General features: G+C 37.2%; 1 long non-coding RNA gene across 1 annotated transcript; it reads right to left on the reverse strand.

The window, feature by feature from the left end:
- Nucleotides 1-1,351: 1,351 nt before the first annotated feature.
- On the reverse strand, nt 1,352-6,887 carry LOC103706588. Its single transcript, XR_603993.4, has 2 exons — nt 6,365-6,887; nt 1,352-1,767 (listed from the first exon to the last, which is right to left on the reverse strand). It is a non-coding gene; the product is annotated as an uncharacterized LOC103706588 (long non-coding RNA).
- Nucleotides 6,888-10,167: the final 3,280 nt, after the last annotated feature.

Genomic DNA, 10,167 nt, shown 5'->3' on the forward strand with positions numbered 1-10,167 from the left:
GTCGTACCCCTAGTTGGGTTATTCTACTCACCTAACCTATTTTAATTCTTCAAGAGTTCTTATTTGTTGGGTTTTGAAGACATTGACTATAAAATTAATTAAATTTCGATGACCTTGAATGGGTGTATTTGACATGCTTGATTGAAGTGGAAATTCGAAGCGATAAAAGGTAAGTAACTTAACACTTCAAAGTGTGTTTTCTAAATAATTTTGAAAAATTATAGTTATATTGCTTAATAACATAGTTTTTATAGTTTCCTTCATTTATTTGATTAAATGGTCAAGCATGTTACGTTTTACCTTTGATATGAGAATAAAATATATATTTTGATATTTTTATAAATAAGTTAATTCGGATATATGATCTGTTTTGAGCAATGATTTTGGCAAATTGGACCGGTAACTTGTAATAATGCTTTTATATATATTTAGCATACCTATGATCTATTCTAATCCTGCTAATAGGAATTATATCCTTTATCGATTTGTAATTTGAGAAACTAATTTCGACACTGTGTAATCGGTTATTGGACTAGTGGTATTTGGGTCCATTATCTGCTATTTGTTATCAATTATATGGCCCATGCCACTAGGTTATATGGTCATAACCAATATTTTAGATTTAAAAAGAAAAAATATATTATTTCTAAAATTTGATGAGGAAGAAATTTTGCCAAGTTAATAATATGTTATATTTGCATTTGATTTGCTATCTGCTAGCATGCTTTAGCTCCACCCTGAAGTATTTTGTTACTTACTGGACTAGTGTAGCTTATTATTTTTTTCTATATTCCAAATCCTGAATCATAAATTACTCGAGAGATGAGGGGATGCACTAGATCTTCCGAAAATATTGGTGATTATTTGAGCTTCTTAATTTTGTTTTATTTATTTTTTTAATTTTTTATTTAGTTTAAATGATAGTAAGTGCTCGGAATAATATGATTCTTATTACTTTGAGATATTTGTTTATAACAATGATTTAATTCGATCTTTAGTACATTAATTTTGAAGAGTGAGATTATTTTGATATTGATTTAAAAGTTTTACAAAATAATTAAGTAGGCTATGGTTTGTCTTGCGGGCATGCAGCGTCTGTTATGCTCTGAGTTCCAGATGTGACACTGCAATTAGATAGGAATTTAGAAAACACTTTAGGGCGCTCAATTAAGTGCACACAAAAGGTTCCTAGGTTCAGTCATGATAGCTTGGCAACTTGATTTCATATAAATTCCTGCAGGTTACACCAATCCCCTCGAGGCATGCAGTACAACTTTTCATGCCCACAAACTGGGCACCGGCAAGCATCACTCGATAAGCTGATGCATCCATACTAGTAACAAAACAAACATCTGAAACATTCGGCTTTATCCATATTGTGCAAAAATAGTTTCGTGCAGAAAGCAATTCTACCACATGCACAAGAGACAATTACTGTTTACACTCAAAATTTTAATAAAAGAAGAGTAGCCATCCTCTCACATTTCAAAAAATAGAAGATCATACACTTGCACTGTAAGATGGTATAGGTTTTACAAGTACATCAACAGGACAAAATTCCCCCTAAATCACATAAAATGTCAGGTTATGAAAGGAACTTTGTATCAGCGTCGCGACATAATGTCATGATGCAAGGAACTTTGTATCCACAATCTAGAGAAAAAATTACAAAAGGAATCACCAAAACACAGGCTTCCTGGTACTGGATTGAACCTCCAATTGTGTAGCTCCCTTAAAGGGACAAAAAATTCGGTCCCAAAAGCACATCTGCAGGATCACAAAAGCCATTTAACTCAGTTAAAGACTTCACATCATTCATTTTCAATTTTATGATAGATTAAAGTAAAATTATAAAGTATATAATACAACATACAGCAAAACATTCAATTCTAATGGCTTCAAGAAAGGTTCATGAAAGTATTCAAAGAGGTAAAACCGTCTAGTTACATATGATCCAATACAATTTAACAAGCCAGTGAGCAAGAATGAAAAAGTGATTGCACCAGAGTCATTTAAGCTTGCATGTCCTCTCCAACTAACCAAAAGATATTTTGATACATAAGGGTGCCTCCTAATGTGGTGCCGTGCTCAGCAGAATTTATCCATGACTGTGACTCTATGTCAAGTAAGGAGGAGATCTTGGATGACCATATAAGATTACAACTGGTTTTAGGGTGACAATTGGATCCTATGTTGTATAGAGACATTTTCAGTAGCTTTTTCAACAAAAATGAATGATTGTGACTAGCAAACTAAGTTGGAAGCCATTCACATTGCATGGTCTCCAAGGTAATCGGGTGTCATTACCAGGAAGGACAGCCTGTCGGCGGTAGTCATATTAGTTGAGACAAGAATTCGTATGTAGCCAAGCATTTCAAGAATAAATAACAGTTGACATATGACCATGTTATAAAGCACAAGCTACAATGTGTTATATTCAATTAGGACTCATGAACAGGGAACCACAGACTATACCTGATCTAAACCATCAAAAATATATACTCCTGCAATTGAATTGTGAAATACTTGCAGTTGTCTAAACAGTAAGAAGTAGAAATCTTTGACCTAAAACCCGGACTAATCATGCTCTTTATCACTCTTACTCACTGCTATTAGATTGTGACATCCTTGCAGTTTTGTCAACAGTAAGGAGTAGAAATATTTGACCCAAAACCTGAACTAGCCTTGCTGGGTATAGGGCAAGCACCAGAGGACCTGTTGGGTATTGGTCTACAGTCGCCGGACAAGGATGGTTCAGCCAGTTTTATTGTGGTTAGAGTGATTTTGTTTCATTTTGCTGGCCTTTGGGCTTACTTAAGTGTATTTATCTTCGTGGACCCTTTGTGGAATTGTTTTCTTTGTAGAGGGATCCTTGCATTTTGGGTTTTGTATACATGTTGGACCATACGTTTGCATGGGGTATGCTATGAATGAAGAATTGGTTCTCTTTCTTTAGCCCTGGTGTGAAGCCAAGAGCAAAAGCTAGGCATGAAGCCTAGTTCCCTTCCTCCCCCTCCTTTTCTTTTTTCCTTCTTCTCCCCCTCCCTCTTCCTTGCTGTCCAGCATCAATTTTACTGTCAACATGCTACTTTTGCTGCTCAAATGGTAAATACGTTTCAGGAGGAAAGTGGAGGAAATTGATAGGTGTTTAAGGGTGTAGATTTTGTAATCATTGAAATGATGTTTTAAAATAAGATCAGCATGGTGAGGCATAACGAGAATGCATGTTATGTGATGATTATTTTTCCCCAGCCAATTTATTGGATGATTTAACCATCAACTATAGATACCACTAGTTGAGAACACATGTGACATGTATGCGACAATCACTAGTGGGGCCCAACATTTGTATATATTTCCTGAAGAGCTAATATAATCATCTTAAGATGCCTCTGCAGACTCGATTCTTTCCAGAAATGTCCCTAAAAATTCAATTCATAATCCTTCTCATTAAATTCCCATCATGGTTGGAAGTACCAGACAATGCCGAGTCATATTGGTCATGAACCAATATTCGGTACAGCCTCATATTGAGTGTGGATAGCAAAAACTGAACCACACCCAGACTGTACAAGTTGGGTACCGGTACAGGCACCGAAATCCGTAGTGCAAACCTTGCTCCCCATTCTTCTAACTTTTGAAAAGTATCTCAGCCCTTAGTTCTCTCCAAAATGAGCATCAACCATCCTCTACCCCATGCTTGAAACAATTGTGCTCTGGTTGTTCTCGATGAGTATCCCTCCTAATTATTTTTATAAATCTGATATTGCCACCACATTGTTTAAAGCTTTGCAGCAATCCTTCTCTGTGCCTCCACCCTTATTATTGGGGCATCAATTCAGGTCACTTCAAAGCCTACTCCAACCTGCATGCCTGTACTGTCCAGATTCCACACCAGAATGGTTCGATACACCCCAAACGGGCCAGTTTTGGGCAGTATGGTGAGTAATGGATAGGATAAAGTAAAGGCTTCATGATTCCAATTCAGGATCCCAGTTCAGAATTTAGAACTATGGTTTACTGTAATAAGGTTAAGACTTAAGATTGGAAAGGGAGTTAGTGGGTTGTGCATAATTTTAGCATGAACTCAGAAATTAATCATGAAAGATCTGATCAGTCTTTTCGACAGAAGGGATAGTAGAAAGAAGAAGATAGATGGGGAAAAAGGGATATAGATGCCGAAAGCCAGCAAGAATTGGTGCACATTTTAATACTAGTACTCAAACCTCTAAACATAACCCCTTGGCATGTGATTGATTACCCAGTAACAAGGGTCAGTTGCTTGCCCCCAACTGTTGTCATTATGCTCACTGAAAAATCTCAGCTTCCAATATGTAAGCAAAATAGAAAGAAAAGGAAAAAAGAAAACATTATGGATGCACGGTATGGCCTTAAATTCCCTCATTCATGATATTTTAAAATGTTAGTAATACTCGCTAGCACATACAGAAACAACAAATAGCAGATCTGCCCTTAAATGACCTTACAAGCTTCAAATTAGCCCCTATTATCTTCAAATGCAGTGGGACTATTACCTAGGTCTTCCTTGGATCCTGTTGGGAGCATGAACAAGAGCTAAAGGGGAGATGAATTAAATGATTAGACATCATGCTGTGATGCTGTCCATTGTAACCCAACAAATAAAACATAATTTATCAAATAAGATGTAGCAAGTCAATGGAAAGTATCAACTTGGGATGTTTCTTGTGCACCCTCAGTCTCTTGTAATGTATATTTCGATCAATATTGCACTAGTCACATCTAAAAGTTTGCTTGATAGTAAATATTTCTGTTAATCAAACAAAAAAGAGAACTAGTAAAGGAATATAGCCCTTGTTTCCTGCTATCTATGAATTCTAGCTGTTCATATACACCATACAGTCTTCAATAAACTACTTGGATATTACCCAAAGCATACAAAATCATAACCAGGACAGGGAAAATCAATTATGACGTAATATCTGCTGTTGGTCACTAATCTGACTTCATGAAATTACCTACCTTCTATGGGGAATAAATAGTTTTCCAACTTTAAACATTATTTTCCTAGCTTGAGCATTTAACATAAAGCTATCATATACAGACCACAATACAAAACCTCTAATATAACTCCACATGTAATAATTTGCAGAACACATTCACCCTATAAAATGTAGGGGAATAAAAGAAAATCTGTATTTACCTGTTTGTTTGGTTCATAGGAATAAGTTCCAACAACTGAAAGGCGACCTAAGACTGTACGACAACCTCTAGTTCATTGGCCTGGCCTATCATCCAAACTCTATCACCACAGCCACCACTACCAACTAGAAGAAAAGGAATAAAGAACTGAAACTTCCACCATTCCCTTCATTTGCATATTTTGCGTCATCTTAACTTACCTGTCCAGGAGGTTTTTTACCTTTTGTGTAATAAAATCTGATGAAATATTAAAATTCATATAATAAAATTTAGCTAAGAAAGAATCCTAAGAAAATCAAAGATAATATAGCTTTGGTCTTTATCAAGTTATGCAATTATTCCGAGTAATTTAACAATTTAGTTCTGTAAACTAAATAAATTCTTCTTAGCCATATTTTGCACTCTTATGCTTCTTATATGTTACAACATATCGAATGACTCTTAACTTAAACATGTAGAACCACCACAGCATTTAGAACAAGAAATTGATAAAATTTTGTCATTTGCCAATTCCAATACTCATTTGTTTCTCCCATGAAATGTTTTCCCACATATGCACCAAACTATTACTGGATTCCAAATTCTAATGCTACAAAAATGATACACTAATTTGCATTTCTCCAGAATTCCAGAGTCCATATGATCCAACAATAAAAAGACCATGTTCCATGTCAAAAGGTTTTTCTTGTGAGTGTGCATGTTATAACATTTAGAAGTCAAAAGAGAAGAACAAACCAATTAATAGAAGGACATAGAAATGCATATTGAATCAAAAATTTGAAGTCCCCAATGTGTCATTGAGAAGATAACCTAAACCCCTCTTCAGACAATCTAGTGCAATAGTTTACAGATGAATGAATTAAATTGCGTTCCTAGCAAATTCCGTTTCGCAAAGGCAGTTAATTTTCATTACCCAGAACTAGGATGGAACAGCAAAAATCACTAAAAGGCAAGCCTTCCCAAATCCAAAGCCACAAAATCCAAATCCAAAAAAAAAAAACAAAATCAAGACATTTCTTCAAATTTAAACCCCAGAGAAAGGGCAAAAGTACATAACAACTGCGACCTATGAGAATTTTAACTTTACGTCCGAATAAATCAATATTGAGCGAAAAAAAAACAAATCTTTTTTCCGATTCTAGGCGTCCAGAATCAAAATAAGAGGCCAGAATCGAACACATACGGTCGCAGCGGCAAGGGATCCCTCCGATCAATGCCCCCCTCCATGGGAGCAGCAGCCACTGGGGCCGGCCCCGTCCTTCCCGGCGGGACCACCGCCGCTGCCGCCGTCGTCATCGTCGCTACCGTCCTCGTCGAAAGGCTTCTGTTTGTCGAAGATGCAGCACTTCTTGGATCTCTTCCGGTTGAGGAACTCATTGTCCACGGTCCCCTCCTTCCACGTTACCTTCTTCTTAGGCCGCCGGAGTTGGAGAACCACGGTCTCGGGCTGTTGCTGCCGCTGCTGAGAAGAAGACGAGGAGGAGGAAGTCTCTTCTAGGGTTAGGGTTTGGGTTCGGGTGGTCGGAGCGGAAGTCCGAGCGGCGGACCTCGCCATCGTTCTCTCTGGAAATTGGAACGGGAATCACCGAGGAACGAAGATATGGTCAACAAATCTAAATGGCGAGGATGGCGAGAAGGGAAATGGCTTTTGGCACCCACCGAAAAGATTTAGAAGAAAAGGCCAGGGATAGATAAATCTTAAATTCTTAATCCCCGGTCGGCCCGATTTAAGCCGAAATCTTAATCCCCCTTTTTCTCTAAGCCCAGGCTAGGGATAGGCAAAACAAGGAACCCAAACAGAAAATTCGTGCCGGAGCTTAGAAGAGTAACCGAGCCAAATTTATGAATAGAAAAGATATGAGTAAAATCGGCCGAAATGCCCAACACACGGTCATTTCTATCCGTATCAAACATTCTCCTAGCGGGGTGGGAGTCCAGTAGAGTCTACTACACAGAGGTGGGCTTGTCCCTTCCTTCTCCCTTTTTCTTTATTTTACAAAAAAAAAAAAGACTAGGCCAGGGATAGACAAGTCTTAAATTCTTAATCCCCGGTTGGACCGATTTAAGCCCAAATCTTAATCCCCCTTTTCCTTCGAGAAGCCGGAAGCTCGGAACCAAGGCCAGTGATAGGCAAAACAAGGTAAAAGTTATCGTGGTGGTTTAGCTTATACCGGGTTTAGTGAATGTTTAAAAATTAAGTTTATTATATTAACTAAATTATAATAGTATATTATATTATACTATTAATTTTTGAGTAATATTTATATGTTATAATATACTATAAAAAATATGAGATGGAATATAAAATAGGCCATGGATGATACAATAATATTATAATTTGTTGTAACAAAGATGAAATTTTTATATTGTTAACTATAATTAAAATAATAATACAAAATTATAATATGAACTTTTGATCATGCTTCTAAAAGGTTTTTTTTTGGAGCAGATGCCAAGCATGAAACCGTTCCCTTGCATTTATGTTTTATTAACATTATAAAAAAGGTAGGAATGGCATTTTTTGTTTAACTTTTTTGGAAAAAAATTTGATTAAATTTGGTATTTTTGAAATGAGACTCGGACAATGCCTTGATATATCTCAAGTGCATAAACCTTCGAAATTAATTGGGCTTATCTAATGTCAAATTTGGACTATTTGTTTATCAAGATGTTAAGCAATTAGACATTTCTACGTCTATATCACCTGATTTTTCAAATAATCTTGACCTGGGAAATTATGATCTAGTTTGATTAATTGTAACTTAATTGGTACTAATTTCAAACCTAACCAAACTGAAGCCTGTTTCAAGCAGCTTGTAATACTTATCAAGATAAAATCAACTCAATCCTTGTGAAGATCCAATAAAGCTTGAGCTAAGCCTAGTTTAGTTTTAGTTCTAACTTCAGTCAAGCTCACTTCATGCTTGATTCAAGCTTGGTTCAATACTTAATCATATACAAAGTGAATTAAAAGTTAGCTATTGAATTAGATCCAATGGTTGATTATATGCTAACATATATTACACATATTTTGCCAATTTTTAAATCTTGTCAAGCCAAGCTTGATTGAGTTAGATTCTGTTCAAACTTGGTCCAAAGTTGACTTCTAATCTATAAACCATGTTCAAACTTGATTGAATTGCATTTGAATTGGGCTAGCTTTGAGCTTATTGGGAGCCAACCTCGAGCTTTTTAGATTAACTAGCTTCCCCACCGGCATCTTTTAACATTTTATGCATGGGTAGTCCCTCCAATCATGGCACGAATGCATCTTCAAGGCTAGCCTACTCCTATAATTTGCATATGTTGCAGCGATTAAGCAAGAACAAACATGTTTTGATGATAATTTACCATGCATGAAGTGTTGAATTAAATTAAATATTTTAAATTTTTTTGAAAACCAAGCACATTGGATCATGACCAACCAAGCGCAATCCAAGAGGCCACGCATCAGCCAGAACAAGCGCATGCCAAACAAAGCAAGCTGCGGCCAGCCAAACCATGGACTTGGTCAATGGCTAAGTGTCAAGCATCCGCGCGCAAGCAAGAGAGCAAACATATAAACATGCCGCATGATTAAAGAAGCACAAAAAGACATGTCGTCAATCCGCGAGAGGAGATTATACTTTTTTTGGCCTACGTCTGCTTTGACTTGGTCAATGGCCAAGTGTCAAGCATCCGCGTGCAAGCAAGGGAGTAAATATGAAAATAGGCCGCAAGAATCAAAGAAGCACAAGAAGACATGTCATCAATCTGCCGGAGGAGATTCTGCTTCTTTTGGCCCGCGTCTACTTTGACTTGGTCAACGCCTGTTATTTTTTTTGGGTGGCTCACGAGCTTATTTAAAGGGCCTAGGGATCATTTCAAACACAAGAAAAATTTCTCTTCTCACTCTTGTTCTTACTCACTTCTCCTCATAATTTCAATTATTTTTATGAGTTTATTTTGAGCTATTTACGAGCGTGAACGTGCTTTTCTTTCTTATCTGAATGCGCACTGATGGAGAAGACGTGGTTCTGTACTGGATCGTCGTATCTCTAGGAGATCTGTGCCAGCGGATCCGTGCATGGGGAGAATAAACTTTTATAAGACATCGCGCCAGCATGCTTCGATCCACAGATAATTTTTTTCATTTCTTTATTTTATTATTCTATTATTAAGTAAATAATCTGGTAGTTTATTGTTCTTATTTACTGTTTATGAATATTAGAAATATTGAATTATTGATTTATCAATTATATTTATGCATCTAGGCTAACATGAAGAACATGAGATAACGTGCAAATATCATTCGCATCTTTTAAATTTTACCATAAACTAACACATATTGTTACATCCTATGGTGGAAATTGTTCACGTCACTTGCATTCATATCCAATAACTTTACTAGCTAAATAAATTGGTAATTAGTACTATAAAGATTTGGAAACTTCAGATCTCATAGATAGAAACCCTGAATCACGCTTCTAAAGTGTCTACTGAACACCTAAGCCTTTTTTTTTTTGGCACACTTTGACTCCTTTGTATCACACGCTAACATACCTCACATATCGCATTACATTTTTGTCCTGAGAGACATATTCCAGTGGCATTTCCGTAATTTTCTCCTCCCCGGGCTCTAAAAGCCGCGTTGAAGTTTTTATTTATTTATTTTTCGTCGAAAGGGAGACAGCGCGTGAGCTTTGTCTTCCTCGAAATTGACACCGGTCGCCGTCGCCTCTAGGGCCCGCCGCCTCCTCACCATCGGATCAGCTCCTCTGTCCCAACAGCGAATTTCCCCAATACACGTCCCCACTGAGCCACGTCGCATTCGCATATGGTGCATGCCCAGTAAACGACGTAACGTCGCCGCGGAGAGGGAATTATGTCCGCACAAAAATGTACTTACGGACGCCTGGTTTGCTCCGCATCGCTATGAGGCCGTCCTGACAGAGAAAACTGACGTTACAAATGGGCGGTAGCAGATGCGCCAGGTGGCACAATGAA

This window comes from Phoenix dactylifera, unplaced genomic scaffold, assembly GCF_009389715.1.
Source record: "Phoenix dactylifera cultivar Barhee BC4 unplaced genomic scaffold, palm_55x_up_171113_PBpolish2nd_filt_p 000275F, whole genome shotgun sequence".
Lineage (NCBI taxonomy): Eukaryota > Viridiplantae > Streptophyta > Magnoliopsida > Arecales > Arecaceae > Phoenix > Phoenix dactylifera.